This window comes from Oratosquilla oratoria, chromosome 30, assembly GCF_046742065.1.
Source record: "Oratosquilla oratoria isolate Oo_2021 chromosome 30, ASM4674206v1, whole genome shotgun sequence".
NCBI lineage: Eukaryota > Metazoa > Arthropoda > Malacostraca > Stomatopoda > Squillidae > Oratosquilla > Oratosquilla oratoria.
This window is the reverse complement of record NC_134806.1, coordinates 4,081,260-4,101,259: the sequence shown is the minus strand read 5'-3', so window position 1 is coordinate 4,101,259 and position 20,000 is coordinate 4,081,260. Positions and strand designations below refer to the sequence as shown.

Below are 20,000 nucleotides of genomic sequence, written 5' to 3'. Positions count from 1 at the left end.
TCTCTGCCACGGTGACAACATAATAAGCATCACTTACTTTGTGATAAAATAATAATAATAATGATATATACATACATAATACTGATAATCCACTTTCGGGGAAGAATAAGCGAAAGAATAAAGATCTGTATATTTCGATCACTAACTGTGATCCTCTTCATCTGCTGAAGAGGATCACAGTTAGTGATCGAAATATACAGATCTTTATACTTTCGCTTATTCTTCCCCGAAAGTGGGTTATCAGTATTATTTTACAAATGTGCTACGACATAACTTTTGTGTGATATACATACATACATATACCAAAGGCTTTTTCCCCTACACGGGGGTAGCCAAAAAGAAAAAGGCATAGAAACCACTCCCACCCATTCCATTTCCTATATATTCAACTCCCTTCCACCCTACTCCCTCCCTCTTATCTTGACACCTCCTGGATGACGGGTCATCCCTGCATCGTGTCCACTACCCTGGGTCAGAAGCAGTGTCGCAAGACACAGCACATCCACAGCAAGGACGCTTTATAAATTCGGCGACCCCCCTCTCCGTCCCCCCATGCAGAAAAGGAGAAGGCGGGGAGAAATCCCTTCAGGCTGCGTCATATTTTTTCTCATACATACTTCCTCACCCCCACCCACTCCCCCTTATGCATCACAGCATCATCTATACACAACCCCTCTCCATTCACCCCTATCTTCTGTTCTCTCCCGGAGAAAAAGTGGGAGGTGAGCCAGTTGTTGTTTGCTGACGACACTACGCTTGTAGCAGGATCAGAGGAGGGATTGAGGAAGTCAGTGACAGAGTTTAAGAAGGTGTAAAAGAAGGAAGCTGAAGATAAATGTGGGCAAAAGGTGATGAGATGTACAAGGGGAGAGAGTGACAGCAGGCTGGAAGTGAGTATTAAGGGTGAAAGACAGGAAGTGGATAGTTTTAGATACTTGGGTGCGAGTGTGGTAGGAGAGGGAGGAGTGGAGGTGGAGGTAGAATGTAGATTGAGAGAAGCGAGTAAATGCCTTGGTGGATTAAAAAGTGTAATGAGAAATAGACATTTGGGAATGGGTGCTAAGCGGAGGTTATATGAAGGAGTGATTGTGCCAACAGCACTGTACAGGGCAGAAACACGGAACGTGAGAGAGGGAGAAGGAGTTTGAATGTGCTTGAGATGAAATGTCTGAGAAGCATGATAGAGGTTACTTGGCTAGATAGAGTGAGAAATGAGGAGGTGAGGAGGAGAACAGGGGTGGAAAGGGAGCTGGGAGATAGGGTTGATGAAAGAGTATTAGGATGGTTTGGACACATGGAAAGAATGAATGAAGAAAGATTAGTAAAAGAAGTGTGGAAGGCAGAGATGGAAGGAGTGAATATGAGGGGGCGTCCTAGGATGAAATGGGATGGGGTGAAAGGGGCATTACAAAAGAGAGGAATGTCTGTGGACGAAGGACGGGAGAGGATAACAATAATAATATTAATAATAATAATAATAATAATAATAATAATAATAATAATAATGATAATAATAATAATAATAAAAATAAAAAAATAATAATAATAATAATAATAACAAATAAATAAAATGACGCTGATTTTTCTGGCCAAGACCAGGTGATTAGATTATATTCATATGATCGACGTCTTCAAAGTGACGTGACTCTGATCCTTTCTTCGCGATCTTTTCTTTCGCGATCCTTTCGTTCGCGTGGAAATCGTGAGCTGCAGGGTTCGGACGTAAAGGCGTGGCGGAAACAGAGCAAGCAACTATGAACGTAATGCTAAGAGGACGCACGAGCGTTATTCCCTGTGATCATGTGGTTTTCTATCCTACGTTCTCGTTTAATTACCATATGGCCATCGTCACTTTTCCACGGAACCAAATCATCTGTGCTCGTTTTGCACGCAGCACATTGAAATCTAATATCAACTTCATTCTGATCAATTAACAGTATTCATATAACCTTATCAATAGTAACGTTAGCTTTTTATGTTATTTGCTAGTTGGTGAATGATACCACAACGCAAATAGACGCTTTACTGCAACCGAGGCAGTCACCTTTGCCCTGTGTATTTGGGTAGCACGGAAACGTTCCTGTCATTGGTAACCTTAGGGGGATCGAACTCGGGTCCTCGTTGTGGTGAGAAAAGATCGAAACCCACAATAGCTTATGCCATTGCTGGATGGTAGACTGGACAAGTATTTTTAGTTGCACTACATAAGTGTAATGTCATATATACATGCATACGTACATACATACATACCTTCTTTAGTCTCCGTTGCGATGAAATCAGGTCAACTAGTTGACCATCAGGTCCCAGGTTTTTATCTTTTTCAGTTCACAAATTCCACTTTTTCCACTTTAGATTTAGTTCGTCCACGAAATCATAACTCCAATAGAACGTATATCATTATGACATTCGAAGTTCTTACAGACTTATTTTCAAAGAGTCACAAATGTCTTGATCCTCTTTACTTATCATATGCAGTAATTTGGATAATAATCCACATTTAACCGGGGACGTTTGCCAAATGCGTCAATACACAAGTTATCACTTTTTGTTATTTCAAAGGAAAATGGCAGACGTGTCCCAACACAATACGTACACCGCTATGAAAGTCACACTGTTATCTAAGTCAAAGCACTGTAGACCAGTGTTCTGGTGACTAGTCACGGGTTCATCAGTTCAGATCACACACTTACACTCCAATAATAACCGCGACGGAATGTCATCATAAGCCGTTAAGTTTCAAGTAGCGGAACTTAGTAAACAAAACCAGACCACTAAACAAATACGTGATTTGAAAACTGTCTTGTGGAAAGTGATGCCGTTTTTTTTTCGTTTTTTTTCGTTTTTGCCGGTGAAAGGAGCAATACTATTAGACTCGCACGCTATTCCAACGATGCTCTTGTGTAGGCAGTGGTCCCAGAAATTGCAACTGGCTGCGTTCCAGACTTCATAAAGCTCTTTCACTGAGCACGGGTTGCAAGGTACAGACAAAAGAGGAGACTACCTCGCAAAAATGGAATATTTAGGAATCATTATTCCAGTATTCCTGTGACTAGTCGCTTGCGTTTCAGTCAATATACGTGTGTGAATACACACAAATGGGTTTAGTTGTTTGTACTGCAAATCCTTTCTATCACAGTTCTGTTTACTTCGTGGCAATTTGCTTTTCCTTTAGTCTTTCTTTCGTCATCGTGTATTAATTTCCTCTTGTCCTCTTTTCTCATGATTATTTCGTGTGCAGGTATATCTTTTATAATATTCTTCAAGTCACCATTCCATAATCATTTTCACAGTTGGATTCATCTTGTTATCCATTTTTCCGCCTTAAAGAACCAAATATCTGGAAAAAAAAAATTATTATAGCAGAAAACGTTCTCAAATACCTCGTCTCAAAATCGGAGAGAAATTCCATGCGCCCAATGTTACTGTCGGGAAACAAACGAGGTCACAATACAGGCAGGCAGACGTCCCGCGGCGAATGGCGTACAGCAACCAACCCGCCCCCCCACGTTCCCGAAACTGTGCGAATATGTCTGGCGCCAAGCAAAATAAATTATGCATATGATCCCTGTCGTCAAGATCAACCCTTCCGGCGCCAAGGGGGGGATCTCACGAAGATGAATGATCCTGGCGCCAACAGGAGGAGGAGGAGGAGGAAGAAGAAGAAGAAGAAGAAGAAGAAGAAGAAGAAGAAGAAGAAGAAGAAGAAGAAGAAGAAGAAGAAGAAGAAGAAGAATTAATAATAATAATAATAATAATAATAACAATAATAATAATAATAAAATAAAAGGTGATTGTGAACATATGCCATCATCCCTCAAGAGGACATCGCTGAGTTGAATGAAATGGCCGGGCGGCAGACAAAAGTGGAGAGAGAGTACCACCCGGTACGGAAGGAGATCAGGTGCCACAAAATTCGCACCTGTACATTCATACTTACACGTGTATACGTGTCTACGTGGTTCTGTGTTTTGTACATGCACAGTATGTGTGTGTGTGTGTGTGTGTGTGTGTGTGTGTGTGTGTGTGTGTGCGTGTGTGCGTGCGTGTATGTGTGTGTATGTGTGTGTATGTGTGTGTGTGTGTGTGTGTATAAGTGTGTATGTGTGTGTGTGTGTGTGTGTGTGTGTGTGTGTGTGTGTGTGTGTGTGTGTGTGTGTGTGTGTGTGTGTGTGTGTGTGTGTGTATGCGCATGTGTGTCCGCGTGTTTACCTAATTGTATTTACCTAGTTGTATTTTGCGGGAGAAGAGCTATGCTCGTAGTAACCCGCAGTTGTATCTCCGCACCCAGTTACTTCTTAAAATCGTGTATAGTTTTAGCACTCACTGTTTTCTCTTTCATTTTGTTCCATATATCTCTTACTCGGTGTGGAAAGCTGTTCTTTTTTCAGATTTCTTCTGTGCATTTCCCTATTGGTATTCTACGGGAAGGGGAGCTACGCTGTGGTGTGTGTGTGTGTGTGTGTGTGTGTGTGTGTGTGTGTGTGTGTGTGTGTGTGTGTGTGTGTGTGTACCCTATGAATACCTTCACAGCCAGGTTACGATCTTTCTCGGCGTGGAAAACTATATTTTGTTGGAGTAAACTCAACCGATTTTTCAAATAGCCAGAAAGGGATTTTTCTCTCCCTCTATCTTTCTCTCTCTCTCTGTCTGTCTGTCTGTCTGTCTTTCTCTCTCTCTCTCTATATATATATATATACACGCACACACACATTATATATATATATATATATATATATATATATATATATATATATACATATACAGTATATACATATATATACATTCAGTAATCACTAATAGTACGCAGCCCCTACCCCTTGCGGCCAATTATTTATGACGAAAATAGGAAGGCCTTTTCTGAGGTGAAATTATGTAGATAGAATGTATCTGGCAACCCTCTTATGTCACGTTGGGCCAACAGAGTGGAGTGTGAGGGAGAACCCAGCCAATCGCTCCCACACTGCCATGGGAAGAACGTATATATGTAAGCCCTCTCTTCAGGACCTTGTCTCTTTTCACATTGGTTTTCTTCATTTTCTTAGGGTCTGTATCTTTCCCATGGCTCCTACAAAGGAATTAACTAAATATATAATTGCCCAAGTCATTGGACTAAAGAAGGCAGGCCATGAAACAAAATAAATCAATGAAGTGTTGGAGGTGGCCAATTATAAAGTCAAGAGATACATGGTGCAATTTCGGGTGGGAGGAAGGCTGGAGATACCATCCCAGAAACCATAGGGCGTCCTAAGAAGACTTCCCCAATGATTTTGAACATCATAAAGCGAACTTTAGGGTCATATTTACTAATATATATATATATATATATATATATATATATATATATATATATGTATATATATGATTTACCACAGTCCTACATTAAATGTTGGGTTCGTAATCGGCTATTACCCTAATTGATGAAAGTTCAGCTCATCATTCCTCCATTCAAACAAAATTTCATCTAAATTATCGTTCTTTCTTTTCGCTTTTCCATGTCTGTTTTTTTTTTCTTTTTTTATAAATGTTGCCTTTTCGATTTCTTAATCAAGGCAACTTAAGTGACCCATCTATTTCTTTATTGAAGCGTTTCAATTACTTTATCACAGAAATTTCATATGCAATACACATAGTCTCTCCAATCCTAAAACCAATTGGCTATCTGAGATCAATTTCGTTTCTTTGCATCTAATTCTCCCTTCTTGGATGATTCCATCTCGCCATTTCCCAATGTCAATGGGAAGCTAGATAAGTCCTCTAAACGCCTAAATCCTTTCTTCTAGATTGGTTCTTTGTTTGCCTCCCCCCGCACACCCAAAAGCTTCTCATCTAAATGAAAACCTTCTTGTGTCTAGAAAAAGTCTCGAAAATGTCCTGGACGGGTTTCTGAAAGAATTTGCAAAACTCCGATTTGTAGATTTTTGCAAATTCTTTCAAAAACTCGTCCGATGACATCCGATCCTTTGCTTTCCTCTCATCGTGGTCTGACACACAAATTCCTCGTTCCCTCTAATATATGATAATATCACCCCCAAGTCAGGCTCCAGATACTCTCGGAGACCTCAATGCAGCCTAAATTTACACTGTGCCCTCTCAGGAATCGGTCCTTCGGAGTTGTGCATATAGCTTTGTTTAGAAGCGATTAATTATCCACGTGTTCTCATTTATAAGATTTTGTCTTTTATTTTAAGTATGTTCTTTATGTAACGATAATCTTTTTTTTTAATTTTCAATATTCACTATAACAAATTTCCCCAAATTTTCCTTCCATTTCTGGTCTTATATATTTATGTTTTTGCGGTCCTTAATATCGTTGACAAGTTTTGTCTCTTCCATCTTATCCAGAGTAGATCTCTCCGAGAATTTGCTATCTCATATTTTCTCTTGAACCATTCTCTCCTTCTATCTGTGAATCTTTCTAAAGGAACTCATTATATTCTTCGTACATGTAATCACGTAATGATCAAAATTTCATTCGGTATTTATGAAATTTTGCTCGAGTCCTTGAAAGTTCTTCTTTTGCATTCAAATATGCATGCATATATGTATGTACGTATGTATGCATGCATGCATGTATGCATGCATGTATGTATGTACGCATTCATGTATATATATGCATGTATGTGTATATGTACAATATGTATGTGTATACTGTATGTATGTATGTATATGTACGTGCATATGTACGTATATCTAATCTATTCATTATTAAATTTGTAATATATAGTACACACACACACACACACACACACACACACACACACACACACACACATATATATATATATATATATATATGTATATATATATATTTATATATATATGTATGTGTATATATATATATATATATATGTATATATATACACACACACACACACACATACATATACATATATATATACATACACACACACACACATACATATATATATATATATATATGTGTGTGTGTGTGTGTGTGTGTGTGTGTGTGTGTGTGTGTGTGTGTGTGTGTGTGTGTATGTTGTTTGTTCAACAATGGTAATGGAAAACACTTGATTGTCAGGTTGAATGACTTCGTGAGCGCCTGGACACTATTACCCGTCCTTGGCAGCTTCCTTGGTGTCCGTTATTTCTTTTCCAAAAAAAAATTTCTTGTCCAATTATTTTCCGCATCATCATTCTACCGTTATCTTTCACGACCCAAAAGCTCTCCCTCCTCTTTTTCATTTCCTTCCCGTGTAATACCATACTTGGTTCCCCTTTCATCTTCCATTCTCCACCAGAACCTTTCCTGCCCTGGCCGTCGATTGCAGTCCTGAGATACTATATTCCTTTTTTTCTTCTTCTTCTTCTTCTTCTTCCCTTATCTCTGAGTTCTCCTTTTTTTTTTTTTTTCCTCCTGGATGCGTTGTCTTCTCTAGATTCTTTCGTCTTTGTCGTACAGCCGACCTGTTATTTCCTTTTCCTTGACATTGTGTTATCAGAAGCCTTCGCTTCTCTTTCCCCTGATAGAATCCGTGGCTCGCTTCCGTACCTCTTGACGCTCGGGTCGTTCCCTCTATGTCCGAAATCTTCATTCCCTTTTCCAGGGCTTCTCTTCTGTCCATTGACACCTGAAAGATATTGTCCCGTGGCAGAGAGACACGTTTCATACCCCAGGCTGAATAAAATCGCATGGCGACAGACGGGGAAAAGGAATACGACCACCCGACACGGAAGGGAGCCAAGAGGAGCGGACGCCTCAGAATGACAACTCCCTTCGCAAGGGCACTTCCCTTCAGAGGAGGCGAGATTTTTTTTTTTTTTTTTTTTTTTTTTTTTTTACTAGCAGGTCTATCTCGTACATAACCTTATGCAATCAGTACGCTCCCCGCGCCCACAGAAAAAAAAATGGAGCTCCTTTATCAGTGTCCTAGAGGGACGGAGGGAGGGAGGGAGGGAAGGAGGGGTCTCAGAGAGGACTAGAGAGGGAGTTTATCAATGGGGCGCCTACAGGGGAAAAATACGAAAGGGGAATAAAGATGAATAACAAAGTGAAGGCAAACTGATATAGGAGGGGCAGGGAGAGAGAGAGAGAGAGAGAGAGAGAGAGAGAGAGAGAGAGAGAGAGAGAGAGAGAGAGAGAGAGAGAGAGAGAGAGGAAGAGGGTCAGGAGGAAGAAGAGGCGTGTGTGGCGGGAGTGAGGAGGATCATGAGTTTGAGTTTTAGGGTAGACAAGATCGACTAAAGTAAAGCTTACTAATCGTTTCACACACACACACACACACACACACACACACACACACACACACACACACACACACACACACACACACACACACACACACACACACACGGCGGGGTAGACTTCTTTTATCCATATAAAATCGCTTTACAACAACCAAAATAAACGGAATCATTAAAAAAAAAAAAAAAAACGCGAGGAAGTGAAACATGACTAACCACAGTGACTTTGACACGGGGGGGGGGGGGCTTCCTTCGCAGGAGGCGTGAAAACGGTTCCCTCTGTTCTCTGATGCAAAAACGATGACCTTGAGCATATCCCCGTGTGTGTGTGTGTGTGTGTGTGTGTGTTTGTATGTGTGTGTGTGTGTGTGTGTGAGAGAGAGAGAGAGAAAGTTTGACGAGTTAAACACCATGAAAAGAGAGAGAGAGAGAGAGAGAGAGAGAGAGAGAGAGAGAGAGAGAGAGAGAGAGAGAGAGAGAGAGAGAGGGAGAGAGAGAGAGAGGAAGAGAGAGAGAGAGAGAGAAAGAGAGAGAGAGAGAGAGAGAGAGAGAGAGAGAGAGAGAGAGAGAGAGAGAGAGAGAGAGAGAGAGAGAGAGGAGCTGGGAGATTCATCAACCTAGGAAAGAGTACATGACGAATCACACGTTGGAGTGTTTGCAACGCGATATAGGGGGAGAAAATGAGTCATTTGGATTTCTGGAACGATCGTAAGGATCATAAGAGAGACGCTATGGCTCAATTTCCGCACCCTAACCCTCTGGAAATTGGGCCGTTGCACTGGATTCTTAATGATCACGCAAAAGATAAGGAGAACTCCTGGGATGGAACTGGAAGTTGAGACAAATACGAAGAAACTTTGTGTCACTTGAAGGGAGAGAAGGTCTGGTGGGAAGAGAGGGAAGAGAGGGGGGAAAAGAGAGGAGAGAGAATGGAGGAAGGATGTTGTTAAAGGAGTTCGCCGACTTTATTCACCTAAAAGGACCTCTCCTCCTTCCGCTAAACTGTTCACACTTTAACCTTTTTCATGGATACGGAGCTGCCTAGTGTAGGCCTTATGGTCTCTTGCAGTCTCCTTCATTCTTATGTTCTTATGTTATAAAAATTTACTTGTCGCTATAGTTGTTCTTCCATAATTATTTAATTGTTTCATAAACTCTGAAAGGAGGACGCGTCCGGCCAAAAGTCGGCTTATTCTAACTTCAGCATCTCCAAATTTAGGCAAATTAATCCGAACCAGTCTCCCACCTGGACGAACCCCCCCCCCCCAAAAAAAAAAAAAAAAATCCAGTTTTCTTCCATTTACCAGCGTCCTAGCAAGTTAACAACTGCATGATAAAAGATAATGGACAACTAAAAAGTTTGTTGCAAGGTGCCGGGTCCAACCACTCGTTGCGTTGTTGAGACGAGCAAAAGTTTTCTTGGCCACAAACACAGACCATGCGTCTGGAAGAGTAGGAGTAGGGGGAAGGGGACATCAGCGGTACGGAGAGGGGAGGGGAGGGGAGAGGGGAGGTGAGGTGAGGAGGGAAGGAGAGGAGGGTAGAGGGGTAAGGACAGGTAGGGGACAATGGCATTTGACACCACTGTAGACGGGGAAAGGGGCGGCAGGTAAGGATTCACCTCTCGGTGGCAAATAGATTTATTTGTATTTTTTCTTCTGGATATTACACGGCCATGTTTTTCAGATGAAACAAACCCACTACCGTACTCAAAAGGTTCTAAGAGAGAGACTGAAGTAGGGACATTTGGAAATATGAGCTACGAGGAAAGGAGTATAAGAAAATATAAGTGACGGGGTTATAACGATGAGCAAGAAGGGCAGATTAACAAAAATGTTGAAAATAATAAGCTCAAATTGAGGGTGGAAGGGGGTGAAATCATGTGTGGGTGTGTGGGTGGGATACAATTTTTTTTTTTTTTTTTTTTTTTTTTTTTTTTTTTTTTTTTTTAAGGAGATGGACCTTGAGAAGAAGGAGTACGGAATGAGTCTATTGAGTCTGAGGGCGATGCTGCTCTTCTATCTTCTACAGACCACACGCTGAGGAACTTTGATCCACTTCTACGTCCAATTGAATATTCTACAGACTCTCCTGGCTTGATCCCAATGACCCAGACTTCCCTTCCTTCCGCGCCGTTGAATAATTAATATTTTGTTTTTCTTTTAATTGCGCGTTGAAATTAATACGTTTGTAAAGTTGATTATGGTAATCAACACGACCATCTTTATCACACGTTTCTTAAACCAAATCAAGGTACATGTGTAATTCATGTGTTACATAAGCCGCCGGTGTCAAAAGGAAGGGAAGGGAAGTTGATTATCGGGATCAAAGCGGAAGAGGCTCCGTCCCAAGGATAATAAATTTGCCACAATTCTCGTTTGATCGAAAAATAAATAAATAAATAAATGAATGAATAAATGAATAAATAAAATAAAATGTCTCGGTACACAGGTCGACCATAAGCGAGTACACTGAACTCGGCCATCACGTTCATCCAAACATCACTTCTGCTGAAGAATAGGCATTGGACAACGACTTCTGACGTCAAGTCGTCTTCTGGGTTTAGAGTTTCAGGGGGGCAAGAAGTTGATTGACTCTTGGAGACAATCTGCAGGAGATTCGTCGGATCCAGGAAGATGAGGGAAGAGAATTCTCGGTCCGTGAACGGGGGCGTATATCACTTTTTTTTAATTCTTCCACCTCCCGATCACCCAGGAAACGGGGAAATCAGTCACACACGCACACATACATATACATGCACACACACACACAAACGGACGCGCGAGCGCACACACATGCACATACTGTACACACACACACACACACACACACACACACACACACACACATATATATATATATATATGTATATACATATGTATATATAATTATATATATACATATATATATGTATATATATACATATACTGTACATATAAATATATATACATATATATACATATATATATATATATATATATATATATATATATATTTCTTTCTGGCTGAGATTATTCTATTCTTTCGATGAACCACGCCTATTCTGTTCAAGAGTCGAAAAATGCGTATCAACATAGAAAATGGAAAAGAAGTAATGATAAAAAATATATATATCTACACAATGTTTTTTTCAAAATGTTCAACCATTTTGGAAAGAAAACTTCGACGAAGTTAACATGAAAGGAGTACAGAAGTGAATGAACAGAGGGGAGGGGGAAAAGAAGAGGGGAAACGGCGGTGGGGGAATGAAAGAAACGATCTAAAGGCTTAGGGAGCGACGTGACCAACCGATGGGGAAAGTTCGTAGGGAGTGAGGGGAGGAATAGATTTAAAAAAAAGAAAAGAAGAAAAAAAAATGGCTTGCACACATGCGCTGGGCCTAAGAAGACAGACGGTCCCTGTCAGAGAGAGGGGACTGGGGAGAGAAGAGAAAGGAGAGGGAGAGAGGAGGAGAGAGGGGGGAATAGGGGAATGGAGGAGAAGGATGACAATAATGGATGAAGAGACAAAAAAAAAAAAATGGAATGCATTTACCAATAATATTAATAGTGACGACAATAATATTATCATTAATACTATCACCACTGTAATAAACATAGTTACTATTATTGCTATTATCATCGCTTAAGCAATATCACTGTTATCTACTGTAATTATATATATTTTCTTAACATTATCCACCATGACACGATCATTGAAGCGATACTGCAAAGGGACAAGAAAATACAGGCCAGGAGAAAAGAAGAACCACAAGATAGGATTTCTTTTTCTTTTTCTTTTTTTCAGGTAAACTTGCACAGCAGCGCGGCAGGAAACGGAGCGGCCTCTTTCTTATCTCCCAGGCGCCGAGATAGGAAGAGAGGTTCAACGGGCATATATTTATGTACAACGTTGGTCAGAATTTTAGATCGGCTATCCCCCTTTATAAAAAAAAAGTACAGGACCCTTGAAATACACACACGCGCGCACACACACACACACTCATACACACACACACACACACACACACACACACATATATATATATATATATATAATGTCCGTATATGTATATGTATATGTGTATGTATATGTATATGTATCTATATGAGAAATTCGCTAGTGGACAACGACATCAATCAGATAATTTTTAGGGCCGTCGCGCATAGGACTCGAACCTACCGCTCTGAGGCCAAGAGGCTACCGAGGCTACCGAGGCTTCCCATGTTCCTAGCTTGTCTTCTACTTTATGTATATATATCCACCTTTGTCTCTGTAACTGTGTATTCCTTCATAATGTCTTAAATAGTCGAAAACGTTCGAACTAAGCTTCTTATTTCCCAGTGTTTTTTTCTGCATATTATTTTCACGTGTGCCTTGTGAATTACTGCAAAAAATAAAAAAAAAAAAAAAATACATATATATATATATGTGTGTGTGTGTGTGTGCAAAGTAGACCACTTGGAAAAAGAAACTAACGAAGCATAGCGCTTTCGTATATTACATCTTCAGGGCAAAAAGTACTTTTTGCACTGAAGATGTAATATACTTTTTCCACGTGGTCTACTTTGCATAAGTGAACACACGTACCCGTGTTCTTATTAGCATATATATATGTATACGAGTATGTATAGTGTATGTAATATGGATACTTAGATTACTGTATGAGGACTTGGGGGAGGTGAAGAAAGCGTTGAGGAAAAATTCTTAAAGAAGAAGAAGAAGAACACCTTTTGGTAGTAGTCTATAAAAAATAAGAGAGAGAGAGAGAGAGAGAGAGAGAGAGAGAGAGAGAGAGAGAGAGAGAAAAGAAGTGTGTTGAAGTAATTTTCCTCGTGAATTGCAGACGTGAAAGCGTGATTGTACGGTACATTTGTCCTCTACTTCTGTCACTACAACGAAGTCGAGTTATCCACGCAGAATACCACAGAGAAGACAACGATACACAGTCTCGCTACGTCATTCCGAGTGTTTGAAAGCTCGACATGTGGTGAATTGAATATATAATGATATCTGGGGGAACTGAGCCGAATATTGAGGTTCATTTGGACCGGGAAGTTGGCCTGAAGATGTGGAAAGTAGGATTGGAACGGGCAGAAAGAGACGCTGAGTTAGCGTCGTACACAGACCTTGGGCCAGCTAAACGACAAAAGACGGGTGAAGGGAGAGAGGAAAAGAGAGAGGGAGGGAGGGTGGGGGAAGAGAGAGGGAGGAAAACGAATCATGAATTATTCAAGAGGCATTTCAAATACATAGGGAGGAGGAAGGAGGAGGAAGGAGGAAGCAGAGGAGGCCAGGGAGGAAGAAGAGGATAGGGGAGAAGAGAAGGGAAGGAAGAGCAATGGAAGGAATTGGAGGTGTAGAAGAGGAGGGAAGAAAAGGAGGAGGAGCGAGGTCGAGAAGAAAGATGAGGGGAGGAGGACAGGAAGGAGGAAAGGAAGAGAATTGGAGAATGAAGGTGTGAAAAGAAGAAGAAAAGGAAGAACACAAACAAAATCATGAACAATAAGACGTTAAAAAGAAAAAGAAGTAGGAGAAGAGGAAGAAGAAACAAAAGAAGAATAATAAGAAGAAAAAGCAAGAGAAGCAGAAGAAAATGAAAAAGAGGAAGAAGCAAAAAAAGAAACAGAAGAAACATAAAGAAGAAGAAGAGGAACTCACAAAAAAGAAAAAATTAGAGCATAAAAGGAATAAAGATAAAGATAGCAAATAAGAAGAATCCTATAGAGAATAAAAAGACGATGAAACAAAGAAGGTAAAGAAGAAGAAGAAAACGAGAAGAAGGAAAAGAAGGAAAAAGAAGAAGGAAAAGAAGAAGAAGAAAAAGAAGAAGAAGAAGTTGAAGAAGTTGAAGAAGAAGAACAAGAAGAAGGAGAAGGAGAAGAAGAAGAAGAAGAAGGAAAAGAAGAAGAAAACGAAAAAGAAGAAGAAGGAGAAGAAAAAGAAGAAGAAGAAGAAGAAGGAGAAGAAGAAGAAGAAGAAAAAGGAGAAGAAGAAGACGAAAAAGAAGAAGAAGAATTACAACAAGTACAAGAAAAATAAGAAAGAAAAAAAAAAGACGAAAGGAAAAGAAAGGAGGAGTAGGAAGGGGAGGACTTGGTATGTGGTCGCTTAGTTGAGACCAAACCTATTAAGGTGGAGAACATTTTACTTAGTGGGGCTGAGGGAGCCGTGGAGGAAAAGTTACAACACAGAAGATTAGAACTGGTAGTCTGGAGGACAAGAGGACCTGTCAGGCGTCGAGGCTGACACGTCGAGAGTGCCAGAGCTGACTTGGGAGGTTTTGTCAGAAATCGGCCACGTAAGAGAGTCATATAATTACGATGATTCATCAACTCCCTAAATCCCACTCCCTAACTCCCACTCTCACGGGCACTCCTATTCCTGTTTTGTTGAGCCAGCCTTTGATCTTCATCTCCATGACAGCGTCTCGATGGTGAAGGGATAAGGGTCCGAGGTCCGCCTGAATGGCGTGGGGAGATGAACCTACATCACGTCCCTCCCCAACACAAAAGGCTTCCCCAATTTGCCCTCGATACACAATGAAGAGGATTCGATTTTGTATTTAATTTCATATACGTAATATGATTAAACACGCATGACATATTCTTGGTTATTGCAATAATGTAATATAGACATCACCCTATCTAACCTATTATTACGATGAAAATAAAATGAGAAAGATATGGTATATGTTTTTTTTTTTTTGTTTTTTGTTTTTTGCGCAGGGGTTCCTTGAGACATGCAATTTATTTCAAAGGTCACGCAAAGGTAAAAAGGTTGAGAAACGCTGATCTAGAGGAAAGAAAGTCAACTTGTTTCCTCACGTGTCTTATATTTACTCATGGCCCCTCACCTCATGTAGGTCACCTTAACACTAAACAGAATAGCCACTAACTATATTTACTCATGGCGCCTCACCTCTTGTAGGTCACCTTAACACTAAACAGAATATCCACTAACTATATTTACTCATGGCCCCTCACCTCTTGTAGGTCACCTTAACACTAAACAGAATAGCCACTAACTATATTTACTCATGGCCTCTCACTAAACAGAATATCCACTAACTATATTTACTCATGGCCCCTCACCTCTTGTAGGTCACCTTAACACTAAACAGAATAGCCACTAACTATATTTACTCATGGCCCCTCACCTCTTGTAGGTCACCTTAACACTAAACAGAATAGCCACTAACTATATTTACTCATGGCCTCTCACCTCTTGTAGGTCATCTAAACACTAAGCAGAATAGCCACTAACTATATTTACTCATGACCCCTCACCTCTTGTAGGTCACCTTAACACTAAACAGAATAGCCACTAACTATATTTACTCATGGCCTCTCACTAAACAGAATAGCCACTAACTATATTTACTCATGGCCTCTCACCTCTTGTAGGTCATCTTAACACTAAACGGAATAGCCACTAACTATACTCATAGTCTCTCACCTCTTGTAGGTCATCTCAACACTAAACAGAATAGCCACTAACTATACTCATAGTCTCTCACCTCTTGTAGGTCACCTTAACACTAAACAGAATAGCCACTAACTATATTTACTCATGGCCTCTCACCTCTTGTAGGTCACCTTAACACTAAACAGAATAGCCACTAACTATACTCATAGTCTCTCACCTCTTGTAGGTCATCTTAACACTAAACAGAATATCCACTAACTATATTTACTCATGGTCTCTCGCCTCTTGTGGGTCATCTTAACACTAAACTACCGCTAGGCCTCGGCTAGGCCTCGGCTTGTGAATCTCCTTGTGAGATCAAGTGGTTCCCTAAAGGTCTACTGGCCCCCAATTTGAGAGCCAGGGCCCCCAATTTGAGAACCAGGGCCCCAGGGCGCGGCATTGGAACTTGGGGGGGTGGGGGAATAGGGAGCAAAGACAGGTCTACGAGTCAAATCAGGATTAGGGTGGGGGATTAGGGTGGGGGATGTTGGGGGATAGGGAGCAAAGACAGGTCCACGAGTCAAATCAGGATTAGGGTGGGGGATTAGGGTGGGGGATTAGGGTGGGGGATGGGGGAGATGGGGGATGCGGGGTGTGGGGGGGGGTCAACCAAATCTCAATATCAAAATGGATCACATCTCGGAGAAGAATACAGTCCTGAGTAAGGGAAGAAAATGGGGGGGTAAAGGGAGGAAGAGAGGGAAGGGGGGAGAGTAAGTGGAGGGGAGAGGGAGGGAGAGAAGGAGCTGGAGTGAAAGGGAGGGTAGCGTAGAGAAAGAAGAAATGGGAAGGGAGAAAGAGTGAGGAGAAAGAAAACTGAGAGAGAAAAGAGGAAGAAGAAGGGGAAAGGGGGGAGGAACCAGGAAAGGAGGAACGTGAGGGAGGGGGGGGAGACGAAGTTGGAGGAGATGGTCGGGGGTGGGGGGAGGGGGGAGGGCAGAAAGTCTGAGAAAAAAATTATCACTGTTCGGAGTATGATGAGGGAGAGTGGGAGAGGGTGGGTAGGAGGTGAGGTGTAGGGTAGGGGGAGAAGGTAAAGACGAAGGGGAGAGGAGGAGGAGGAGGAGGAGGAGAAGGAGGAAGAGGAGGAGGAGGAGGAAAGGGTGGAGGAGATCAGAACCACATGTTCAAGGTTGGGCACGGATATCAAGAGAGATCTCAAACGATACCAACTTGTACCAAAAGGGCGATCGGCTCTGGTGGCCGTCGAGGAATTTGACAGGGGGAGTGTGAACAAGACGGACGAGATGGGCGAGGAGGAGGAGGACGAAGAGGAGGAAGAGGACGAGGAGGAGGAGGACGAGGAGGAGGAGGACGAGGTGGAAGAGGACGAGGACGAGGAGGAGGAGGAGGAGAAGAGGAAAAATATGAGGAGTAGGGGGAAGAGTTGAAAGAGGTGAAAGAGTAAGAAGAGGAGAATGAAGAGCAGGAATAGGAGTAAGAGGAGGAGGAGGAGAAGGAAGAGAAGGAAGAGGAAAAGGAAGAGAAAAAAGATGAGGAGTAGGGGAGGAGTTGGAAGAGGTGAAAGAGGAAGATGAGGAGAAGAGCAGGAGTAGTAATAGGAGGGGGAGAAGGAGGAGGAGGAGGAGGAGGAGGAGGAGGAGGAGGAGAAGGAGGAGAAGGAAGAGGAGAAAGATGAGGAGTAGGGGGAGGAGTTGGAAGAGGTGAAGGAGGAAGACGAGGAGAAGAGCAGGAGTAGGAATAGGAGGAGGAGGAGGAGGAAAAGGAGCACGAAGAATAGGAGGTAAAAGAGGAAAACGAAGAGGAAACGGAAAATAAAGAGTAGGAGCAGAAATAGGAATAAAAGTAAAAAGAGCAAAAAAGTAAAAATCATGATGAGAAGAGGCGAAATGGGGAAAAAGAGAAAATGGAAGGAAAATGTTAAAGAAAGGAAATAGGAGGAGGAGAGGAAGGAGAAAGGGGAGAAGAAGGCGGAGGGGAAGGAGAAGGAGGAGGAGAAGGAGGAGGAGGAGGAGGAGGAGGAGGAGAAGGAGGAACAGGAAGAGGTGGAAGAGGAAGAATCTTAGGAGAAGAAAGATAAATATTAAAGTAGAAATAATAGTAGTAATAGAAGGAGGAAATGGAAGAGAAGAGGACGTAGAAGGAGGAAAAGGAGAGGAGAAGGAGAGGAGAGGAGAAGGAAGAGAAGGAAAAGGAGATAAGGTGAGATAGGATGAGGAGGAGGGTGGGAGAAAGAAAAGGAGAAGGATGAAAAGAAGAAGAAAAAGAAGAAAAGGAAGAAGAAGAAGAAGAGAAAGAAGAAAAAGAAGAAAGGAAGAAGAAAAAAAAGAAGAAGAAAAAGAAGAAGTAGAAGGAGAAGAAGAGGGAGCAGGAGGAGGAGGAGGAGAAGGAGGTGTAGGGGCAAGATGGGAGAGAAGGAACAAGTGAGGGAGGAAGAGTAGAGGGAGGAGGATTAGGATTAGTTTTTCGACCGTAATTACCTTTGCTTTTATCCTTGGAGGTAAAATCGGGCAGAAAAGATTGGCGTCACAGAAGTGGTAGGTGACAGATTAAAGAGGCTCAGTGGAGAGGAAGGATAGCCGAAGCTAAAAGTAATATATACATTATATATACATATTATTTTCATATTTTGCAATCATGATAAAAAGGCTGCATGACTATGGTTCACGCCCAGCTCCCCGCCCACGTGAGTTGGAGTAACGACCCGCAGCGCATCGATATTGAAATTATTTCAACCCTGGGCGGGATTCGAACCCGGACCGCCGTGTGTGTGTGTGTGTGTGTGTGTGTGTATTCACTTGGTCTTTGGATCACGTGTTGGACTCGTGATCGACAGCTATTTCCCTCCTGGAAGAGAGCTCAGAGCTCGTAGGTCCGATCTATGGGTAATGCTATGACCTTGCACACACACACCCCCCCAACTCCCCGCCCACGAGAGTTGGAGTAACACCTCAGCGCTGCGATACTGATATTATTTCAGCCCCGGGCGAGAGTCGAACCCGGACCTCCGTAGTGGCAGGCCAGAGCTCTAACCACAGCGCCATGAGAGGTGTGTGTGTGTGTGTGTGTGTGTGTACATGTATTCAAAATTTGAAGAGTCTTTTGGTTGATTTAAGGTATGTTTTCACATCACCCAAAGTTATAAACTATAGCAACCTGTTGCCAGTAATTTATTTATTATACACAAAACCAAGCACATACGTAAATATGCACGCGCGTATCAGAATATGGTCGACCGAACTCTCCTTACGATTTCGTAGGAAATTAATTGACATTAGCGCGGGAAGAACAGGAGGAGAAGGAACATGGGAGGTAGAGGAGGGAGGAGGATAAGAGAAGAATAAGAAGAGGAACAAGAGAGGAGGGAGGAAAGGGAGACAAGGAGAGTGGGAGGCAGAGGGAGGTGAAGGGAATGGGAGTGGGAGAATTGTAATGGGAGTGAAGAGGGAGGTGGAGGGTAGAGGAAGAGGGTAAAGATGAGGGGAAATTGATTGATTGACTGACTGGCAGGGAGTTGTCCGGCACCGTGAAGGATAGGGGTCGTTGGCACCAAGAGGGGAAAGGAAAGGGGAAATAAGACGAGGGAAGGGGAGGTGGGAGGAGATTGAGGAGAAAATAAAAGGAGAGAAATGGAAGAGACAGAGCGGTAGGGAAAGGGAATGTGGGAAACGAAGAGGAGATAGAAAACGGGAGGTAGAGGGGGAAGAAGGAAAGATAGAAGCGAACAGGAGGCGAGAGAGGGAAGAAGAGGAAGAAGAAAATGAAAATGGAGAAGAAAAAGATGGAGAAGAAGAGAGAATGGGAAGGGGAGATAGGTATTGAGTGAGAAAAGGAAGTGATGAGGTGACAGGGGATGGGGAAGGGAAATGGATTGGGCCTCATCGATAAACGTGTGTGTGTGTGTGTGTGTGTGTGGAATGAAAAGTTTCCCCTAAAGTAAATTATAGACGTTGGAGAGAGGCGGAAGAGAAGGTTGGAGGCTTAAAGGAAAGAGATGACTCCAAAGTTATCGTACGAAAGGAGACTTCTCCAACGAAGAGGGGGAGGAGAAGAAGGAGGAGAAGAAAGACGAGGAGGAAGAAGAGGAGAAAACGTGGAAGAAAGAGGTGAAGAGGAACAACAGGAAACTCTGGAAACGGTTCGTAGAAAGAAGAGTGACCACCCAGTTCCCGACTTCGGGACATTTTGTTGAAGAAAGCTACGCTCGTCGATAAAATACTTCCTGAGGCCATCTGGAGAGAGATCGGTGACTACTGGAAAGGATTGCAGACTCTCCAGAGCAACTATTTTCCAGAGGACGAACGAGAAACCGATGGTCTTCAACTTTTCCCCCTTTCCAAGGAGGAGGGGAAGGATTACCACGAGGACCAAGGAAGCTTTGAAAA

The 20,000-nt window shown here is 42.1% G+C and overlaps 1 protein-coding gene across 1 annotated transcript in view; it reads right to left on the bottom strand.

Annotated features, from left to right (window-relative positions):
• The window catches only part of LOC143040956 (substance-P receptor-like), a 382,403-nt gene that overhangs the window by 353,306 nt on the left and 9,097 nt on the right, over nt 1-20,000 (bottom strand). The window contains exon 2 of the mRNA XM_076212389.1: nt 2,251-3,337. The gene's annotated coding sequence lies outside the window, so the exon portion shown is untranslated. The remainder of the gene's footprint in view (nt 1-2,250; nt 3,338-20,000) is intronic.